Here is a 22462-nt window from a genome sequence, read left to right as displayed (position 1 = left end):
CTGAGTGCTTACGACCGATGAAATAACGACCTATTGATCACTGAGCACGCAAAAATTGATAAAGTGTGCAAGTTCTAGCCTCAGACAGGCTCTGTCTTAGTCTAGTATGACAAATGTAAGCACCATCAGAAGTAGACAATGGTGGGTAGTCTTACATAATACGACCGATCACAATAAGCTCTGAATGGGATGCACAGTTAGTAAGCAGACACGTGAGAGTCAGCACGGCACTTCGTTACAGGCTTGTAACAGATATACTCGTGACTTTTCCTTTTTCTCTCTAACAGGTCTTTTTGCTCTTCTCTCATCCATTTGGGTGTGAGTTTTTTTCTACGACAGATTTTTGTCAGTAGCTTGAAGGAATCTAGGATTGGCAGGACGTTAGTGTGCCCTGACCACCCATTTTCCTACGGTCCTGAAGAAAACCCGGTACCTTCCATCAGACGGGTTGAAACATGTAGACCTAGCACATAGTGATACACATGGTCATAATATACCTTATTGTATCCACACACTTGATTTTAATATTGTCTAGTAGCTTGCTAATAAAATTATTTTTCACACAAGTATACCAGGACAATTTTTAACACCTTTTTATTTACATCACACCCACAAATACCAGCTCCACTGTAATCCAGGTGTTGCAGCACACCCTGATGGCATTCGGCTATCGGGGTGGACCCCGATGATGAAGCATGTCACCAACCAGGTTGGTGAGTGAGGGGTTTTAAATAAAAGAAGGACTCTCTTCTTTTTCTTTTTGTAGTCATCCCACTCAGACTCCTTTCACCAAGCAGCTTCTGATGGTACTCCTCTTATGTTTATTTGTTGTTGTAGAACCTACATTCCCTATGACATAAAAGTGTTCTTTGTTGACATCATAATCTATACTACTACACCCTGCCCTGAGTGGCGCAGTTGCCGAGTACTTGCATCCCAAACTGGTCTTCGTCAACATGTCTGGCGAATCCAGCTGCTGCAACTCCCTTTTACCACCACGGCTAGCCAGGTACACCTTTGCACCCAAGACGCCTGTGCTGTGTAGAACTGTTCTGCCTGGTGTTTCCTGGTCCAGGGGCCAGTCCAAGCTTTTCCACCAAGGGGCTCCTATGAACTCAACCTGCAAGTGACGTTTTCTCACAAGTACTGCTTTTGACAGCAACCGCGGCTCCCTTTTTCAGCACCAATGACAGCTAAGTCACCTCTGAACCCGGATTCCCTGGGCATGGTTAAAGTGTTCTGACTGTTGAGACTTGGTCTCAGGACCTCCAAGACCTTAACTCTAAGTGAGTGCGGTTGAACTCCCCTGCAAGTGACCAAGTGTCCCTTAGGGTTTTCTTCATTGCCCGCAATGGTAAATTTTGACAGCTCTGCAAAGTACTGATTTTATTTTCACACAAAAATAAAATGTACAGCTCTGGCTACACAAACTGTATTGAATTGATTCTGGTGTCTAAATTAATTTAAAACTAAGCTCTATTTTTTTAATTGGTGTTGGATTTCTTTCGAGTCATGCCAATTACTTATTGTCCATGTTGGTGCTCTGAAATGCTAAACACAATGCTCTAAGTAAGCCTGACTGCTCTCTGCCATTCTAGAAGGACAGAACTAGGGATTAATAATACGAATCCGAGGTCCACATTTGGGAATTGGGTTAAAAAACAGGGGAAGGCCTTCCAGCCATACCACCGTGCGAAAATAATTATGTGTACTTTGGTTTTAGCCTGGTTTGAGCCTTACAGGCCATAATCACCTGTTGCTTTCCCCTACTCATCATCCTGGCCTCAATATGTGGATGCAATTCTTAGCTACAGCACACTGGGGCTCATTACAATGGTGGTCAGACCAGCTTCGTGGTCCTGTCGGAAGCGGTCGGACCGCCGCGGCATCGTTGGAATCGGTTGGTCTAACCACCGGCTTATGATGCATGCATCCTGTACTTTGAACCACTACTGAAAGACTGCCGGCTCCAACAGCTTTTCTCAAACCGCTGCGATGGCAGAGAAAAGAAGCACCCATTGGGCTTCTCCCCTTTTACCTGGACATCGCTGGGCGGTGGGTTCTGTTTTTCCCTGCTCCGCGTTCACCAGAAAAGTTGCGGTCCTCGAATTGTGTTGCAGCCATTTTTAGTTCCTCGAGTTGGACACTTGCAGGCGCCATCTTGGGTTGGCAGTCTAGTTGTTTCCGCTCTACCTCAAGATCTTCTATTTATTGGCACCCCTGTGGTGGACGCGTTGCGGCGCATGAAGCGGGCACACCTAAGTTAGCCCGTCTGCACCCGGCCGCGCCCGTCCATGCTCTGACCGCAGCCTGCGCCAGCCACGCTGTACCTTTCGTGCCAGCAGCCAGATTAGCCTGGACCAAGGAGCAGCTTTTAAGTATGTTTTTATTTTTATTTATTTATTAAAGTTTTGTATAGCGCTAGCTGAACCTGAGGGTATCAGAGCGCTTCACAGGAAATACAGTTATGCACCAAAAAATGTGGGCGGTAAACAAGAGCAAAGAGCAAAAAAAGGAAATAAATGTCAGGAAATCACCAACTTGAGAGCAATATGGAATGGAGATCAAGAGCGAGTCTTCCGGCTCTAGGATATCGAAAAGGGGAAATAACGGTCCTTCCCAGTCAAACGTGGGTTTCTCGTTACGATCGAGAGCGCTCGAGGAAGAGGGCTTTGAGTAGAATCTTGAATTTTGGGAACGAGGTGGTCATTCTGATATGGGGGGGATGGAGTTCCAGATCCTGGGTGCATTTCCCGCTAAGGATTTATTCGAGGTTTTGTGTTTCCATGATTTCAGTGGGATGAGTAGGAGCGTGTTGGAACTTCTGAGGTTCCTAGACTGACCGGCCTGTTTGAGTTTGGTGGCCAGATATTCTGGTTTGCCTGTGTGCAAGGCTTTGTGCGTAAGGCAAGCTGTACGGAAGCTGGCTCGTTGGTCGATAGGGAGCCACTTCAGTTCCTTGAGTGCCGGTGAGATGTGCTTGTATTTCTTTGTTCCTGTGACCATTCTTGCTGCAGCGTTGAGGGTAGTGGTAAGAGGCCCCAGGGGAGATTTCACTGTTCCGGTCAGAGCTGCGATACCATAGTCAATTCTAGAGAGCACCAGTGCCTGAGTGGCCTGTTTCAGATCTTTTGGGGGGAGGAAGGGTTTTATTTTGTAGAGAAGTTTCAGGTTTTTGAGATGTGTTTTTTCATGTCCAGTTTGGGGTCGAGAGTAATCCCTAGGGATTTCACTGAGTCCGTTGGCGCAAGGGCACCATTGAGGGCGTTTAAGGCTTTAAGCCATTCTACTATTTGGGGGTTTTCATCTCTATTCGAGATGAGGAGCACTTCGGTTTTCTCTTGGTTGAGTTTGAGGTGGTTGAATGAGAGCCAATGTTGGACCTCAATGAGTGTAACGTTCAGTCTGTGAATGTCTGCGATCCTTGTGGTTCCCAGATAAAGTTGTATGTCGTCCACATAGAGGTGGAAGGGGATGTTGGAGTTCCTTAGAAGTGAGGTGAGGGGTTCCATGTAGATGTTGAAAAGTTGTGGGGAGAGTACTGAAACTTGTGGAACTCCTCTACTAACGGGGAGGGGGTCCAACTCAAAGTTGTTAATTTTTATTCTTTGTGTGCGGTTGTTGAAAAAAAGAGAACCATTTTAGAACTGTCTTTTCAATACCCGCTCTCTCCTGGAGGACTTTGAATAGCAGGGTATGATCAACTGTATCGAACGTGGCTGAGAGGTCTAAGAGGATGAGAAGGCTACATTGGTCAGAGTCGAGTGACATGTGCAGATCATCTAGGACATTTAGGATTGCGGTTTCGGTGCTGCAGCCCTTTCTGAATCCTAATTGGTGTGGGTCTAGTAGATTAGTGTTCTCCAGGTGCTGGGTTAACTGTGACAGAAGACACATTTTCAAGAATTTTGGATAAGAGAGGAAGGTTTGATACCGGTCTGAAGTTGTTAATGTCCTTAGGGTCAAGGCCAGTTTTTTTTTAGAAGAGGCGTGACTTGTCCAACTTTGAGGCAGTCTGGAATGGTTCCTTCGCTCAAAGAGCTGTTGATAATCTTGCACCAAATTGGGGCTAGTGTAAGCTTCAGGTCTTTAGTCAGTCTTGAGGGTAGCTGATCGAGGGAGTGGGACGAGGGTTTAGCGGAGGCGATTAGATTGCTTATCACTTCATCCTGGACAGGACGGAAGGATGACCAACAGATAGACGTGATCACTGGGGTGTTGCGGTTTGTTGCTTGAGTCGGAATCTCTGTGGGGGAGGAGGGCTTAGTGCTGAGTGATCGATCAATTTTGGCGATTTGTTCATTGAAAAAGCTTGCAAAGTTGTCACAGTCGGTTTTGGACACCACCATGTTGACTGTCACTGGATTGGATGTTTGGCTCCTATGATGTTGAAGAGTTCTTTAGGGCAGTTTTTAGCATTGTCTAAAGCGGAACAGAAGAAGGTTGTCTTTTTGCTCTTGATGTGTTTATAGTAGTTTCTGCATGCTGCCTTGAGTTGATCTCGTGGAGGGAGGAGGGGTTGGTCCACCAGGTTCTTTCTAGGGTTCTGAGGTGTCTTCTTTCCTCATTTATGTCTGTGGCGAACCAAGACCGAGATAGGATGCTTCTTGGTTTTCCGAGTTTCAAGGGTGCTAACCGGTCCAAGGTGAGCGCCAAGTTGGAATGGTAGAGCGAGGTGAGTTCCGTGGTTGAGAGGAGCTCCGCCGTGTTAGGGAGGAGTGAGCTTAGTCCTTCTTCTAGCTTGTCTCGGGGGACTCTGGATGTGTTCCTGACCCATTTAGGAGAGGCTTGAGTGGGTGGGTGGGATAGGGCCGGTTGGTTGATATGAAAAAAAGTGATGTGATGGTCTGACCAGTCCACCGGGATGATGTAGTCAATCGTGATTGCATTTTTGTCCGCAATGATTGCATCCAGGATCGCTCCTCTATGGTGTGTTTCCTCTGAACAGTGCTGGATCATTTCGTTGTCTTGCAGGAGGGTGTTGAGAGATTGAATGAGCGGGATTTTTGTTTCGTTCCATCTTAGGTTGAGGTTGCCTAGAATTATTCTGTTGTCGCTGTTGAGTACGGATTGGGTGATCAGGTCTGACAACTGAGCTCCAAATTCGTTGGAGTTGCCTGGAGGATGGTATAGGAGGGGGCATTATAGTGAACTGTATGTGGGCTTTGAAGTTGACCGATAGACATTCGAAGACGTTATACAGGCAGGAGGGATTTTCTGAGATGGAGATGTCACTTTTGTGAATATTTTCTATGCCGCCACCTTTGTGTTCGAAGCGGTACAAAAGGGGGTGGTGATGGACGGAGCATCTGAACCAATCAAACACTCACATCCAGTCAAAAGATCTGGGTTTAGTCCATCACCGTTCTTTAGCCCAAATCAGTCTGACCCTGTGCCTCATGGGAACAGTCCAGCCCGAACTGCCAAGCCATGCCTTCCCTGGACCGGAAACAAGCTTCCTAGGACTGGTTTCTGGCATTTCAGCCGTCTTCAGCCAGGCTTGCTTGAATTCAGTGGCAAAGTGAGCAAGGGACTCACGTCTGAGCATACCGGCAGTATCTGTCCACCGATCGTTGTAGTTGGACAGGAGTTCTTGCTAAGATGACGGCGTTGTCGTCGTACAATAATGCCGGTATTGGACGACGCTGAATAGCAGGCAGGTCTTTGCTGTCTCTCAGCATTTCTTGTTCAAGGCTGTTGGTATACAGAGTAAATAGGAAGGGGGCCAGGACACACCCTTGCCTGACCCCCCTCTGTACCTTGAATGATTTGGTAAGATCTTCATCCAGCCCAAATCTAACCCTTGCTGTAGCATTGGAGTAGAGTTTCCCTTAAGAAGATGACCAATGCGGGTTCGACTCCCATGTCCATGAGTTTAGTCCAGAGTTTTGAGTGGCTTACACAGTCAAATGCTGCGCTGAGGTCTACATAGACCATATACAAAGGCCCACCTTTTGCTGACACATATTTACCCATTAAAAGTGTAAGGTTTAGTACTTGCTCGACTGTCCCGAGTCCTTCCCTGAAGCCGTATTGCACGTCTGAGACAATGCTGTTTTCTTCTGCCCAGGATTGAAGTCGTTCCAGGAGGATACACCCAGCTATTTTGCCTAATGTGTCCAAAAGCGAGATGGGCCGATAACACCCTGGGTTGTTACGATCGCCTTTTTTTGAAAATAGGAACCAAAATCGATGTTGACCAGGATTCGACTAGTCCTACCTGAGTAGTAGCATCAAGTACTCTTGTTAGAACGGGGCACCATAGATCCGGTTCAGATTTAAATTTAAATAGGTCTACTGGGACCCCATCCGGTCCTGGGGCTTTCCCGGGTTTTGACTTATTAAGAGCTTTGATAATTTCATTGTATTCAAAGCTTATCTGGATGGGGTAAGTAGGATGTGTGGAGTTGTCAGGTAAGTCCAGTGTTGGATCTTCATCTTGTTTGAAGATATTTGAGAAGTGGTCCACCCATACATCAGGGTCAACAGCTACTTCTAATTTTGGGAATTCCTTATCAACACAGAGAAACGGTGCTCTAATTGTTCTCCAAAAGCTGATGGAGTCCTTCGCAACACTACTTTGATGAAGTTGTTCCATAGCGAATCTTTAATTTGGGCTTCGCGTTTCTTTTGGGCTAACTGATAGGCCTTTCTCAAGTCGGCGATCTCTTGCCTGTCCCTTGTGATTTTAGTTAATGCCTTCTTCAGACTAGAGAGCGCTTTCCTGCATTCTGTGTTAAACCATCCCTTTGATTTGGACCTAAGTTGATCATTAAGAAGATGAAACGTTTGGGATCAGTTATCTTTAAGATCTGATAGTTATGATCTAACATCAGGACTTCTATTTTTCCCAGAGAGAGAGTGTTTGATATATACATTATAAGACCTCCTTTTGATCTACCCGAGGTCGACGGAATTGCTTCAGAAAAAAAGGTTTTGTAGCCCAAAAGATGAGAGGGTGAACAAAGCCAAGTTTCCTGTAAAGCAATTACGTTGAATGAAGTTACTATTAGTCTCCAATTGCTGTCGGCTATTTTGTTTTTTAGCCCTGCCACGTTCCAGAAAACTATGTTGAACGTGTTTTGATCAGGATTTATACTAGTTGTTTGTAGGCAGGGTTGTGTCCGGGAATCTAATTCTGCGTATGGATTTAGTTTTTTTTTATTTGTAATGTTTTTTTTTTTTTACTTTATTTTTCAGGTTTTCAGAAAGAAACATAAACAAACAGAGAGCAAGAGGGGTACATTTAAAGGAAGGACGCGATCAATACTCAAAAAGAATAAGCAAATTCAGTTTGTTTGGCACAGGCCATCATCTCCACTCATGTGTCAGGTCAAAAAATCAACAGAGAGGAATACATAATGTGGATTGCTTCAAGTTACATATTGTACTAGACATTGCAGAGCAAGTAGAACTGATCGAGGGATGTTGGGGGTAAAATGAGAAAGCATTCGGACCAGCTGCGTATCAGGTCATACCATTCACAGTAGCCCATGACAAACGGCCTAGGGGGTTCAACACAGTTGTATCTTAACATGGCATATCCATATGGGCACTTTCTGTACATCAGTTCAAAGTCATTCATTAGGGCGTGCCTTGTACAAATTAACGAGTCAGGTAGCACAGCAAGTATATAGGCAGGGGGGGGGAAGGGGAGGGGGATGCATTCAATCATCTTTATTGTGACACATGGTCCCCGGCCACATTATCAGAATTAGGATGACTTAGTAAGTAACATTGTAGTGGGGCCCATATATCAGCAGGGCTCGAGGTCAGTGGTAACAGCTCCGTGTATGATTTAGTCTATTCTTGACAATATACAAGATCGGTCAACCACTCTTTAAATTTGGGCGCTCTTCCTCTTCCCCATTTGCACGCCACTTTTCTTTTTGCCATAAGCAGCGCCAATGCCACAAATTTACGATGTAATACTCGCACCGATTCCACACACCCCAACAGTGCAATAACAGGCGAGGGCTCCAATTCAACATTAATCATAGTAGAAAGGGCATCAAACACCTGTTGCCAATACCCCTGTACAGCTGCGCAATTCCAGGCTAAATGAAGGAAATCAGCGCCAGGGGCATGACATCTGTCACATTCATCTGAGTCGCGCAATTTATACCTATATAATCTCGTAGGCGTGTAATACAATCTGTGTATAAATTTGCAATGTAATATTCTAAGCCTACTACTAGAGGAACTTCGCTCAGCTTGTTGCATGCTGAATGTCCATTGTTCGTCAGTCAATTCTATGCCTATTTCATGCTCCCAGCTTGCTTTCGCGTCAGGAGGGCGCACCTCCCTAAGTGAGCGAACCATCCTATATATAGTGGACACCAGTCGCTTTGGCGTGGCAGTCAGCAGTATTTTGTGAAGAGGGGCGAACACCTGGGGTTCTTTCGGAAAGTCAGGAGTGAGCGTCTTGAACCCTTGCCGGAGCCGGATATATAAAAAGGTGTCTAGAGGAGAGCGTTGAGCGTCTGCAAGCAAGTCTTCTAGGGTGCGGAACATTCCGTTTGTATATAAATCCCCCCATTTCGTAACGTGCATGCGTGCCATAAGTTTACGAAAAATAGCTTCCTGCAGTAAAGGCAGATTCGGGTGATAAGCTAGAGGGAGGAGTGGTGAGTACAGGAGGGAGGTACCTAGTAGTTTACCTAGTTGGTTCCATGCATTGACCGTGCTCAATACCGTCGTCTGAGTCCTGTCTCTGTCCAGGTTGAGTAAATACAGTGCACCATCCAGTGGGATAGGCTGTGCCAACCAATGCTCTGCCGCAATCTGTTGCATATATCGAGGCTGAAAGACCCAGTAAAAGGCAAAGTGAGCTTGGGTGCTGTAGTAGTAGAGTTCAAAATCCGGTACATCGAACCCGCCCTGTGTATACGGTCTAGTCAGAATCTCCCATTTCAATCGCGGCTGTTTGCCCCCCCATACCAAGCGAGTAAGGACAGATCAGAGATGCTGGAAGAAGTAATGCCCCGGATAAAAGGGGATATTTAAAAATAAGTACAATAATTGCGGCAATACCACCATTTCTGTCAGTGATATTCTGCCCGCCATAGAGAGAGGGAGCGCTATCCATTTAGTAACGTTGTCAGTGAGGCGGGACATAGCGGTACCATAATTTAGTCTCATAAGCTCGTCTCTGTCACTGGAGATGCGAATTCCCAGATATTTAAGTTCATCGTCACACCAAGTGATGGGGTAGTCCATCGGGAACCTGACAGTCGCAGGCGTTAGAGGAAATAGATAAGATTTACTCCAGCTGATGTGTGTACCAGATAGTCTGCCAAATCGTATAAATTCTCGAAGCACAGGGTTCAAGTTGTCTTGGGGGTCGCGGATATACAGTGTTATGTCATCTGCATACATAGACACTAAAATTTGCCTCAGAGGGCATTGTAATCCCTTGTTATAATGATGTTGCCTTAATTTAGAAGCGAGCGGTTCGACCGCCAAGGCGAAAAGCAGGGGCGATAGGGGACATCCCTGCCTAGTGCCTCTAGTGATATGTAAATCTTGGGACTGTTTCCCGTTGATAAGGACTTTAGCTACAGGTGCTTCATAGAGCAGTTTGATCCAGGAAAGGAAAATAGGTGGGAATCCCATACATGTCATTATCTCTAGTATGTAGTCCCATTCCAAGGAATCAAAGGCCTTGGTGGCGTCTAGAAACAGAGCTGCGAGGGGCAAATCTTCCGACACATTATTCATGACAGAAAAGAAGGTACGTAAGTTATGGGAGGTAGCCCTGCCTGGTACAAATCCAGACTGGTCAGGAAGAACTAAGTTGGTCATAAGGAGATTTAATCTGGTGGCAATATGTTTAGCTCAAATTTTGACATCACAATTAAGAAGTGACAAGGGTCGATATGAGTCACAGCTAGTTGGGGATTTTCCCGGCTTCAATAGGGATGTGATAAGGGCAGTTCTCATCGATGGGGGGAGATGGCATACTTCTATAGCATCCTCATATATTTCCTTAAGTACTGGGGCCATAAAGTCAATGCACGTTTTATATAATTCAACGGGTATCCCATCTAGTCCAGTGGCCTTGCCCGATTGCATGCTCATAATAGCATCTCGGACCTCATCAATTTCAAATGGTGCGGCCAAAAAACGCCTCTGGGCGTCGCAAAGCCATGCTAGGGCAACGTCTTGCAGATAATCATTCAGGTCCAGAGGATCGGACCGAGACGTAGAATATAAAGCAGTGTAATGTTGGACAAATGTGTTTAAGATTTGCGTGGTGTCTCTACACATTGTTCCATCTGTCCCCTCAAGTTCAAGTATAGTGTTCGGTTCTGTCAATCGGACTACCGATGCCAGAGCCTTCCCGGGCCTTTCCCCCTCATTATATCTTCTAGCAATCCAATATCGCCCTTTAAACTTTGCCTCCCTATCAGCTTCCTCAGCATATGCCGTGATTTTGTCCCTAATTTTTGCAGCAGTATCATTGTCAGGGTGTAAGGCTAGTGAGCTCTCTAGGGCCTTGAGTTCAGCGTCTAGTTTATGAAGTGTACCTCTGATGCTCCTAAGGACCCCTGACCCCTTAGAGATGCATATGCCACGCAATGTGACCTTGAAGGCCTCCCAGATAGTCTCAATCTCTGCTACGGTGCCCTTATTTCGTTCAAAGAAACCTAGCATTTGATCTCGTAATTCCTCCTTAAAAACAGTGTCTAAGAGGATAGTAGGTTGCAGTCGCCAAAAGAAACTGGAAGGGCAGATATCATCCGCGGCCAAAGTTAGCCGAACCGGTGCGTGGTCCGAGTAAGTTTTAGCTAAGTGCATAACTTTCAAGATTGCCGGTCAGAGGGCCGTCGACATCAGCAGGTAGTCTATGCGCGCCCATGTCGCTGCATGTGCAGTATAGTGGGTACCTTCAAGGGTAGTGGGGTGAATATGTCTCCAAGTGTCAGTGAGATTGTAATCATGAGCTATGTCGCGCATCGTAGTACGGGCTTTAGTGTAATGGTGGGGGGATGGATTAGATCTATCCACCTGTGGGTCCATTGCCAGGTTAAAATCCCCTCCCCATATGATTTGTGTGGCTATCACTGCCGCCCATAAGTCTGTGAAAAATTGTGGATCGTCCACATTCGGCCCGTAACAACACACAAGGGTGATCGACATATGGCCTAGTCGTCCCCACATTATACAATAACGTCCACATGTGCTAGTTTTCTGATTCACTAGTGTAAACAGAGTGCCCTTTTTAACAAGGATTGCAGTTCCCCTGGCGTAAGTGGAGTAGGAAGAAAAGATAGCGTGGGAAGCCCATCTACGAGCAAATGCGGGAGTGCCCTGCGGGTGAAGGTGCGTTTCCTGTAAAAAGACGAATTGCACATTGTATTGCGACTTATATGTCTATCAAGATATGATAACACATGTCTTTTTTTCCTGGGATCTCCCAGCCCCCGCACATTCCATGTTAGAAAATTTATACTAGAGCGCGGTGTCTGTTGCATAGCAGCGGGTAAGGTAATAAAAATGCTTGCATGTAACCTGCCAAGGACTTCGTATCCACAACAGGTATATCTCAGCAGTTCCCAATATCAGAGTTCTAGATATACAGCAATGTCTATACCAGAGTGTCGCATAAGGATAATCAACAGTGCCAGACAGTATCATTACAAAGAGCATCCTTCCAGAAACATCAGACCCCAAACACACCCTAACTTCATAACCGTTGTGCTACTATCCCTATGCAGGAACAATAAATGAATTAACCACAGTGCATTGTGTCCCATCCCCCCCCCACCCACTGCAGCAACCCAAATTTGCCAGAATATTCTACCCCCCCCCCCCCACCCCAAAAACTCCCCAAGGGTTGAAACAGTCCCCAGTAGTCAACTTTGAAAAACGGGGTATGCCCATAAGGGGAAACACATAGAAAGCGCACAGCCACGTCTCCCTCCACCAGCCCCAGGTGTCTACCGAGCATCTGAAATGACCGGGGAGGGATAGTGGTCCCTGACATACATTACCACTGGATCATAGGCACTAGGCCTTCGCAGAGGAGCGTCCAATGTCCCAAATCAGGCTACGCCATCTATTGTGTAGGGTTGTTACAATCAACAAGAGTAACAAGTGGCGACCCATCATCCGATCAGGCTTCATCATCAGTGTCCGGTGAATTCTGCCGCTTCCCCACCGGTGCCCCTTCGTTGTGCTTTCCTAAGGGCTTTTAGATATTCTTCCACCTGGTGAGGTTTAGTGAAAAAGCGTTGTTTCCCCTGGTGAGTAACACGAAGCTTCGCAGGATACAAGAGTGCATAGTCAATTTCCGCAGCACGAAGCTTCCGTTTGACCTCCAGGAATTTGCGACGCTCCTCTTGTACAATTGCAGTGAAATGCACTCCGTTGTAGGACAGATTTTGGTTGGCGCGGGCAGCACGTAGTGCCACATCGCGGTCACTATAGTTCAAAAGACTGGCTATAATGGGCGAAGGTGGAGCCCCAGGCTTGGGTACAGGACCTAATCATCTGTGCGCCGTTCGACTATAAATTGTGCGGAGAATGCATCCGCCCCGATGGACGTTAGAAGAAGTTTTTCTACATAGTCCTCCATCCGCCCTGTGTCTGTGGATTCTGGAATGCCCGTGACGCGGATGTTATTGCGTCGACTGCGGGCTTCCAAGTCCTCATTCTTTGCAGCGATAACTCTTAGTAGGTTGTCCATACGTGCTAGCTGAGTCATGTGGGTGGCAGTAGTGTCGTCATTGGTCGAAATCCTCCTCTCGGTCTCTGCAAGTTGCTCTTTATGCTGGTCCACCTTATGCACCAGTGCATCCATTCTGGAGGTAAGTCGATCAACCTTATCCACAACAGTGGCAAATCCTTGGCGCATTTCCTGTAATATCTGCTGCATATTTAATTCCCCAGGAGGGGCGTCACAGCACGTCGCGCCCACAGCCGTTGTTTTGGGGTCAGGCGTGGCAGGTTTGGACTTATTTTTTTGGGTGGCATCAACGGTGATTTTCGACTGTCGACTGTCTTGCCTCACCATGGTGCCCTTGGGCTCGCCGGTTCTCAGCGATATAGTTGATCCTTCGTTCCTCAGGTTGTACAGACGCACTTCAATAAAGGATCAGCAGCTATGCCACCGTGCAATAGGGACCACACGCCGTTACAAATACGCGCTCACCGGAACCAAGAAGTCACACGCCGGAGACTATTTCCAAAGCGGTGCACTGAAGGAGCTAGCACTATCGTCGGAGGAGCCATCGCAATTCACAAGAGGTAGTTGTAGGCCCGGTCGTCTGCTGCCCCAAGCACACAAGCACAGCAGTGTACAAGGCCAGTTAGAAATATCGAGGTTCCCAGAGTAGGAATGTCCACTCAATTCAATCCATGCAGCAGGTATCTCGTGGAGGTGGGCAACCAGGAGGTTACGTGCAGCACTCTTATCGGGGGGCGTTTGGGGGGGGGGAATTCGCGTCCGTTTAGAGCGCAACGCAGTCCACAGTGACAGAGCCCTGTCAACTCCCCGTAGGTCCCCACACGCACCTTCTCAATGCGCTGCAGGCAAATCAGGGTGCCCTCTCAAGTCGGAGCCTTCGAAGGTATTGTATGGTCACGGCCCGCTTGTCTCGCCACAGAGCATTCGTATGTAGAGGAGGGGGGAGGGAGGGAGGTTACCAGGGTCCCGGGTTACGTGATTTCACCCGTAATCCCGCCAAGGTGCCACTCATCGCACACAGGACAGCCCGGGGTCGGGTGTATTCCCGCTCCGGTCCAGGAGAGCAGTCAGCCACCGAATGGAGGAGGGGGAGTGTAATCCCTCGCAGGCTGGGGCCGAAGAGCGGAAACGCCTCCCGAGTTCACCGTGCCGAGGTCTTCTCCCAGCTCCTGTCAGACAACGGGGGGGTGGCAGAGTGAGCACCCCGCTCGCAACGCGGCAGATGTGGCGCGCGCTGCGGTACTCACAGCAGGATCTTCACTTTAGGCCTGGCGCCTCGTGGGACGCCCCGGACTTTCCTAGTGCCACAGTCCAAGGCGCGCTACAGCAGGGGGTCCAGCGGCTTCCTCGGCGGTATCTTCCGGACCGAATTACTCAGACACGGCTGATCGGAGCCACAGCAAAATTTAGTCGAGTCTGGCAGTGTACATGGGTAACCCAATTACGGAGTTTCAGTGTAATTGGAGTCCAGTAATCCAGGATTATTATCGGATAAGTGAGTCAGGGAACAGGAGCCTCACCGAAAGGCGGCCATACTGTGTGTGCGCTCTCTAGCGCCCCCCCTTTGATTTGTAATGTTGTCCCTTTGTTCTACGTCTACTGTTGATATTGAAATTGTTTTGTTCGAGTCGCTTAATAGATCCCTAGCAGGAGGGATTAAGTTGACATTTTCATCTCCTACTATTGTTGGTATTTTAAGTGCGTTGGGAGCCATGGGAGAGGCGGTTATTTTCCAGGGAGGGCAATCTGTAGTCGGCTTATTTATACCTAATTCCAGTGGTAGTTCTATTTTAGTTAGGGAGAGTATGGGCCTAAATGTGTCGCATAAAGGGGAGTGATCGGTAGCACATTCTTCTGGTGTACCCTTCCGATCAGTAACAGTCCTTTTACTTGTTGGCTCAGAGGTGGATAATATAGTGCCCAGGAGGGCGTTTGAAATATTCATTGTTCTTAATCCACTTGAGGCCATAGATAGTATATTGGATGGTCAATCGACCTCATCCAGCCCTCCAGAGGGGGCAAATCTGTTTAAAGTTTGAATATTGGGAAAGATCCCCCCCACGTGTTATCATAGTATGGCTTGCTTCTCCTTTGTTGCTGTGATAGGGTAGAAGTAGCTCAGATCGTGTATCCTTATCCCCACCCCGCCACTCTCTGATTCCTGGTACCAGTCGTTTAGATACGGGATAACTCTACGATCCCTAAAGTTTATAATTACTACATCGCCCTGTGAGTCTTTGGGCCTTTGACCTACCCATCCAAGCCTTCTGACGTTTATGATTTCCCCATTAATATTGGGTGGTAATGGTCTGTTATTCACTAACCAATGGATTACCTTATTTTTAAGGTCGGGGTATCCTTCCCTTTTCCCTGGTTTCAGTTCGGGGACCCTTGTCAGTATTGCCACGTAGGGGGCGGCTTCTGGGGGCAGATCTATCTGTACATTAGAGCCTATTGAGTGTCTGGGGTCTAACTTTTCCTCGTTGCTTTCTCCACGCTTATCCACTGTTTTTCTTAGGGGTACATCTGGTCCCGTAGAGCTGGGTAGTTTAGATGTTTGTGGGTCACTTTTAGACTTGGAAATGGGGTGTAGGTTTTCAAGTGCGTGGGGTGTTGGATTTATAGGGCCTTATACGGCCTTTGCAAATGCGAATTCTCAATATGGTATGTATTAAACAAATGTGTTTCACAATAAGGAATCGCACAATTTGCTATTTTTTTGCAATGTATGATGCAAAAAATGTTGCCAATTGTCCCTAAGGAATCGCAAATTACCACCAACTTCAAGTTGGTGGTAAGTTGCAAATTCCTTTTAAAAGGCATTTTATTTAAAAACAAAAGGTGCCATGTGACGCTCATACATGCCCTTAGGGCATGTATGTGAGCCATATGCGCACACATGTCATTTTCAGGGGAGCAGCAGGGTGTCCTTTGGACACCCCTGCACCCTTGAAAATATTCTCAATTTGCGATTAGCTAATTGGCTGCCAAGACTTGGAACTCCCTCCCCATCCACCTTCGGCTGACCCAGGACCATCTCGCCTTCAGGAAACAACTCAAGACCTGGCTGTTCGAGCAGTAGCATACCCCTCCCCCCAAGCGCCTTGAGACCCTCCCGGGTGAGTTGTGCGCTATACAAATGGCATGATTGATTGATTATGCTGGAGCTCCTATTGCTGTAAGATCTACTGGGCTCCAATACTGTTGTAGGTTCGAGGAAGATTGAGGGGATGCTGGTATCACCATTTGGGGATTTATCCGTTCTATTATTCAAGTTAGGAGAAGCGACTAGTTGGATTGGTCCTAACGAAGAGCGACTATTCTGAAGCTCTGTGGACAAGCGGCGTTCAGCCATTGCAATCTCTTGTCCCAAGGCTGAAGCCGCTTTGGTGAGGTACTGCTCTATAGTGCCCCTTAACGACCCTCCCTCTAGAGATTTCCTACCCTTGTCTGCCTTTCCCCCCTTTGAGGACATTGTTGGAAAATGCAGTTTTCTAAGCTTACTTTCAGAGGAGGATTGGGCTCTGTTACAGTAGTAAAGGCAGGCAGTGATAAATAGGATGTTAAAACAAACCAGGTATTTGCAGCCCCATACAATGACAGTTATTTGGTTCGTCCTTTTTTTCTTTTTTTTAGGGGGGGGGACAGATGTTACGGGTGTGGCCCGACCCGGCCTCCAAGGGCCACAGAGGGCCCGCCCTTTGCCCGGGCGCTCCCGCGCGCTTCCCCGACGCGGGGAGGGACGCGTGTATTTGTGCGCCTCCTGGCGCCTAGTTCCGTTATGCGGCTTCCGGCCGCAAGGTATGCTGGGGCCTGTAGTTTTCCCCCATGTGGCCAGGAGCTTGCCCCCACTCGCCGACCGCACTGTAGGTGGAGAGGTGCGGCGGCGGAGGGCAAGCAGGAACACCAATGCTGGGGGATTGGCTCCATTGGAAGAGGCAAACTGGTCGTATGTCCCGGGCAGCAGGTAAGGGACAGCAGAGCAACCCAAGTCAGTGTGAGAAGCATCACGCTCCACCGGGAGGGACGCGTGTATTTGTGCGCCTCCTGGCGCCTAGTTCCGTTGTGCGGCTTCCGGCCGCAAGGTATGCTGGGGCCTGTAGTTTTTCCCTGTGTGGCCAGGAGCTTGCCCCCACTCGGCGACCGCACCGTAGGTGGAGAGGTGCAGCGGCAGAGGGCAAGCAGGAACACCAATGCTGGGGGATTGGCTCCGTCGGAAGAGGCAAACTGGTCGTATGTCCCGGGCAGCAGGTAAGGGACCGCAGAGCAACCCAAGTCAGTGTGAGAAGCGTCACGCTCCACCGGGAGGGACGCGTGTATTTGTGCGCCTCCTGGCGCCTAGTTCCGTTGTGTGGATTCCGGCCGCAAGGTATGCTGGGGCCTGTAGTTTTCCCCCGTGTGGCCAGGAGCTCGCCCCCACTCGGCGACCGCACCGTAGGTGGAGAGGTGCGGTGGCGGAGGGCAAGCAGGAACACCAATGCTGGGGGATTGGCTCAGTCGGAAGAGGCAAACTGGTCGTATGTCCCGGGCAGCAGGTAAGGGACCGCAGAGCAACCCAAGTCAGTGTGAGAAGCATCAGAGGTGTGAGTTAAAGATGGTGGCCCAAAGATCAGGCCTGTTGGTATGGAAAATGAAGTCCGTTTTCCTCTGCCCTCTAGATGAGCAGTGGTAAGTGTCAACAACTAGTGTTTCGGGATGTTGCCTGATTAAATTCTGTTTAAAGCATTTATTTCGCGTTGAAGGAGAGACTGTGTGGGAAGGTTATAGCGAAGGTGTTCTGTCCGAGTGGTGACAGGTGGTTGAGTGAGGGGCAGGGATAAGTGTCCAATTGCATGGCCGGGGGCATCCTAGCTGGACTGGGGGAGGCGTGGATCCTCTGGGGCAAGGGAGGAGAAGTGTTATGACGGTGGGGGCCGGGCTGTTGGACGAGGTAGGTAATGGGGTGTAGCGCACTGAGGACGCTCATGAGGGTGGTCTAATGGTGGGAGGGGGGAGGGAGGCAGAATGCCTAGGAGGAGGGAGGGGGTGTTGGAGTGTCGTGGGCCTCCTTGCATCGACATAGATACCAACTTGGACTGCCAGGATAAGCAAGGTCAAACGCTTCATTGTAACAGCTGTACCTTTTCTTTGAGTTACAAAGAGGGGTGGAAAAACACATGTACCCCCCCAGAGACACCCTCAGTACATCATATGGCCACAAGCCTTGAACTCAAGGCCTGCCTGATAAATTGTAGATCTCTATCTAAACACGCTGATGAGGTCTGGCTTACATTGAAGTCCAATACTTGTGACCTTATGTTCTTAACTGAAACGTGGTTAAAAGATAGGTCCAATCCTGATATTTTCCTGGCGATACCAGGGAGTTTTCGGGATGTCACTTCCAGTGGAATTGGCAGCAAAGTGGGGGGTGGGCTCACTGTAATTTTGAGTGATGACTGGGAAATCTTGAGCAAGAGAACAGACTGCTCTGGGATGATTGAGGCCCTGTCTTTCTGCATTAAAACTTCCCCTGCATCATCTATAGCAGGGTTGCTGATCTATAGACCCCGGATACTATAGATCCGGGGTCTATAGATACCTGCTTGAGCTGTGTGGTACTATTACAGACCTGTCTCCGAGGCGTCCCAACTTTATTGTCCTCGGATACTTCAATGTTCAAATGGAAAATAGCAACTGTTCCTTGGCCTCTCAGTTGACAGACACTCTTAAGGGCATGAATCTAGCTCAGAAGGTGTGGGCCCCTCCCATAAATCCGGACACATACTGGATCTTATTTTCACGAATGATCCCACTTTGAAAGTGGAGGCTCTGCTTCCTCAGACCATTAGTTAGTTCCTTTTAGCTGGACTAGCACTACATGGTTAAATAAAGCTAGATCTTTGTTTGAAGAAAGGAGAGATTGGAGAAATATCTCCCCTGGGACTATGGGTCCCGTGTTACAGTCAGTCCCACTTGAGCTGTCAGGCGACCCTTGCAGGGATGCAAGTTCCTTCAATTTCTGGGTCATATCAGCCTTGGACAAAGTAGCCCCGATTAAGACTTTGAAATTGGCTAGGAGGAAATCTTCTGCCCCTGGTTACTTCTGTTCTCCGTGTAGAGAAAAGCTCATGTAAGAAGCTGGAGCTTGCATGGCGAAAAGCCTACGACTCTGAGGCAAAGTGTGCTTACAGGACAGCTTAAAACAAATTCCACAAGCTAAAACATAACGCCATCAGAGACTTTATTGCCAGCCAAATTAAGTCCTCCGATAATTCACTCAAAGAAGTTTTTAAGATTGTCCATGGCTTTATTACACCTACGGCTTTGGATAGCACTTTCATTCCATCAGCTCCCCTTTGTGAGGACATATCTCTATTTTTTCAGGAGAAAGTGCAATCCATCTACTCCTCTTTCTCCCTAGCTGGGTCTCCTATCATTCCAAAACCTACTCTTGTGGTCCGAGTTCAGCCTGTTTAGCCCTGCTGCATCCCTGCTAGAAATGAGCAAATGCAGATCAGGTTCACGCGTCGATCCTTGCCCGGCTAAGTTCTTTAAACTGCTGGCTGATGGGTTCAATTGGCAACAGAACCCGATTTGGAACTGTTCCCTGATGATGGGCATCTACGCTTCCACCTGGAAAGCGGCCTACGTCTTGCTATCCTGAAAAAAATGGACGCTGATCCTTTGGAGAACAATAATTTTAGGCCTATCTCCCTCCTGCCTGTCCCGGCCAAAATCCTTGAGAAGGAAGTACAGAAGCAATTTTCTAACTTTCTTGGGTTAATCAACTGTCTGCATGACTCCCAATCAGGCTTTAGATTGGGATATAGTACAGAGACTGCCCTCCTGGAAGTGACAGAAACTGTACGTGAAGCCTTAGAACAGGGTAGCTCAGCCATACTTGTGCTGTTGGATTTATCCGCAGCACTCGATACGGTGTCTCATCGAATTTTACTTAAGAGACTTGAGCACGTGCGAGTGACGGGTACTGTGCTGGCTTGGCCCTGCTCGTTCTTAGAGGGCCGGTCGCAGAGAGTATTTCTTCGCCCCCATGTTTCCGCACCTAAATCCCTTGTGTGTGGGGTGCCCCAGGTCTCTGCTCTGAGCCCCAAGTTATTTAATGTTTATCTTACCCCGCTTGCTTCTCTCGTTGAGCAATGGGAGTGAAAGCTGTCTCCTATGCTGATGACATTCAGCTGGTGTTCACTTTCAAAGAGCACTCAGAAGCAGCATTCAACAACAGCAAGACTGTGTGGTCAATATCTCGACCTGGATGACGGATTGTTGCCTTAAATTAAATACTGATAAAACAGAGGTGTTATTTTGTAACCAATCTTCTCCTCCGATTCCAGATATCTGGTGGCCTTCAGAGCTGAACCCTCCACCTACTCCAGTTGAGGTGGATAGGAATCTAGGTTTCTAATTCAATACACACTTCTCTTGTAAAGATCAGATCTGCGAAGTCTCTTCGGCTTGTTTCAGGAAATTAAAAGCCTTGTGAACATTTTTGCATTTTCTTTCAATGGATTGTCGGAAGACTGTAGCCCATGCCATGGTAGCATCAAGGTTGGACTCTGCTAATAGCTTGTACCTGGGTCTTCCTGCCTATCTGACTCAAAGACTACAGGTTATTCAGAATTCAGCGGCCAGACTTATTAGAAATGTGCTGTTTCGTCATCGCATCTCCCCCCACCTGCGAAGCCTTCATTTGCTGCCTGTCCAAAAGAGGATAGAGTTCAAGGCACTCACCATCGCCTACAGAGCATCCAGGGATAGAGTTCCGGTGTACCTGAGACAAAGACTCCGGAAATACCACCAAGCGAGGACCTTGAGATCTAATCTTCAGCAACTTCTCAGGGTCCCCCGCTTCTCTAAAACCAGGATTGGTGGTAGAGCTTACTCAGTGAGAACCGCATCCTTGTGGAACTCCATGTCTGAACACCTTTGTAAGGCAGACACTGAACAAGCATTTCAGAAAGCTTTGAAGACCTGGCTTTTCGCCTGTCCCTAGTATGCAGTCCATCTCCCTCCTCCTATTCTGCAGGATCCGCCTCAGCACCGGGACACCTCTATTGGAGGTAGCCGTGCGCTCTACAAATGTCCTTGAATTGAATACAGGGATCACCAACCTCGGTCCGGTTTACAATGTAGGTTTCCAATGACCCAACTGTGGTAATCCGACAAGCTGCCTCGAGTTGTCGGAAACAAAGGATTTGGGTTGCATACTCACCCAAAACCGCTCCTCTCCAGCAGTCTCCACCGTGTAGCGAAGTACAGAGACTGCCCTCCTTGCGCCACCACCGACGACATACACTCCCTCCTCGACCAGGGCAAAGCCACCGCCTTCTGCCTCCTGGACCACTTGGTGGCCTTCAACACCGTCTTCCATCGCACCCTTAGCACAAGACTCCATGACTCTGGCATCCACAACAAAGCCCTGGACTTGATCTGTCCTTCGTCACTGGCCGAACATAGTGGGTCAGACTACCACCGTACCTCTCACAACCTACATATATCAGCCGCAAAGTGCCCTAGAGCTCCACCCTGAGACCACCCTCTTCAATGCCTACATGGCCCCACTCGCAACGATCATCAGAAACCACGGACTCAGCATTGTCTCCTAATCCGACGGCACCCAACGTATCCTCTCCCTGACCAACAAAACCACAGTCACCAAGACTGACTTTCACAAAGGGATGAAAGCCGTTGCAACCTGGAAGACAAACAGCTGCCTCAAGCTCAAATCCTCATCCTGGGATCCACCCCCTCCACTTGGAACAACTCCTGGTAGCCCGCTGTACTGGGAACACTGCCATACTCACAGAGCATGCACGCAACCTCGGCATCATAAGGACTCTGCGCTCACTATGAAATGTCCGACTAATTTGTCTCCTCGTCTTGTTTCAACATGGTCTGCCTGCTCCGAAAGGCTTTCAGATGAATACCCACCAAATCCAGGAAGATGGTCTCTCATGCCCTCATTAGCAGCATAATTGAATACTGCAACCCACTCTATGCCAGCATCACCCAAAAACTCCTCCGGAAGCTACAGAATGTTCAAACTGCAGCAGCCAGGCTGGGCCTAAATATCCCCCGCCGCTGCCACATCACACAGCACCTGCATGAACTCCACGGGCTTCCAGCCACCAACCAAAAAGCCTTCAAGCTCATCACCCACACATACAAGGCCCGCCACAATGCCGGACAGTGGAGGGCCTCCACTGCCTCTCATTTTACACACCCAACAGTCCCCTCTGCTCTGCACAACTGTCACTGACCACCGTCCCACGGATCGTCAGGACCAGAACCGAAGGAAGATCCTTCTCCTACCATGCTGCAAAGACCTGGAACACCATGACCCCCATAGCAGGCAATCCCCATTGCTGTCCAGGTTCAGGAAAGAACTCAAGACCTGGCTCTTTCAATGAACCCAGCGCCCAGACCGATCTGCAGCTCCCTCCAGTGCCTTGAGCACTCATGGGTGAGTAGCCATGCATAACAAACCCCTCATTGATTGATTGATTGATTGATTGATTGATTGATTAATTGATCCCTTCCTCCAGATCCCCCCGCACCTGGGCAGCTGAGACCCGAGGACTACAATCCTGTGGGCATCGAAATCTAGGTAATCCCTCATGCGGTATGTATTCCCGTTGATGGGACTACATGGTACATAAGGCATATCCCCCCATATGTCATGCATGTGTATAAAACTTCACAAGTTTTCCTTGCATTTGTACCCACTTTCAGCCACATATTCGGGGATATGAACAAAGCCAAAAATGAGGCCTC

The sequence above is a fragment of the Lissotriton helveticus genome, chromosome 11, assembly GCF_964261635.1.
Source record: "Lissotriton helveticus chromosome 11, aLisHel1.1, whole genome shotgun sequence".
Lineage (NCBI taxonomy): Eukaryota > Metazoa > Chordata > Amphibia > Caudata > Salamandridae > Lissotriton > Lissotriton helveticus.
Note: the sequence above shows the minus strand (reverse complement) of the source record.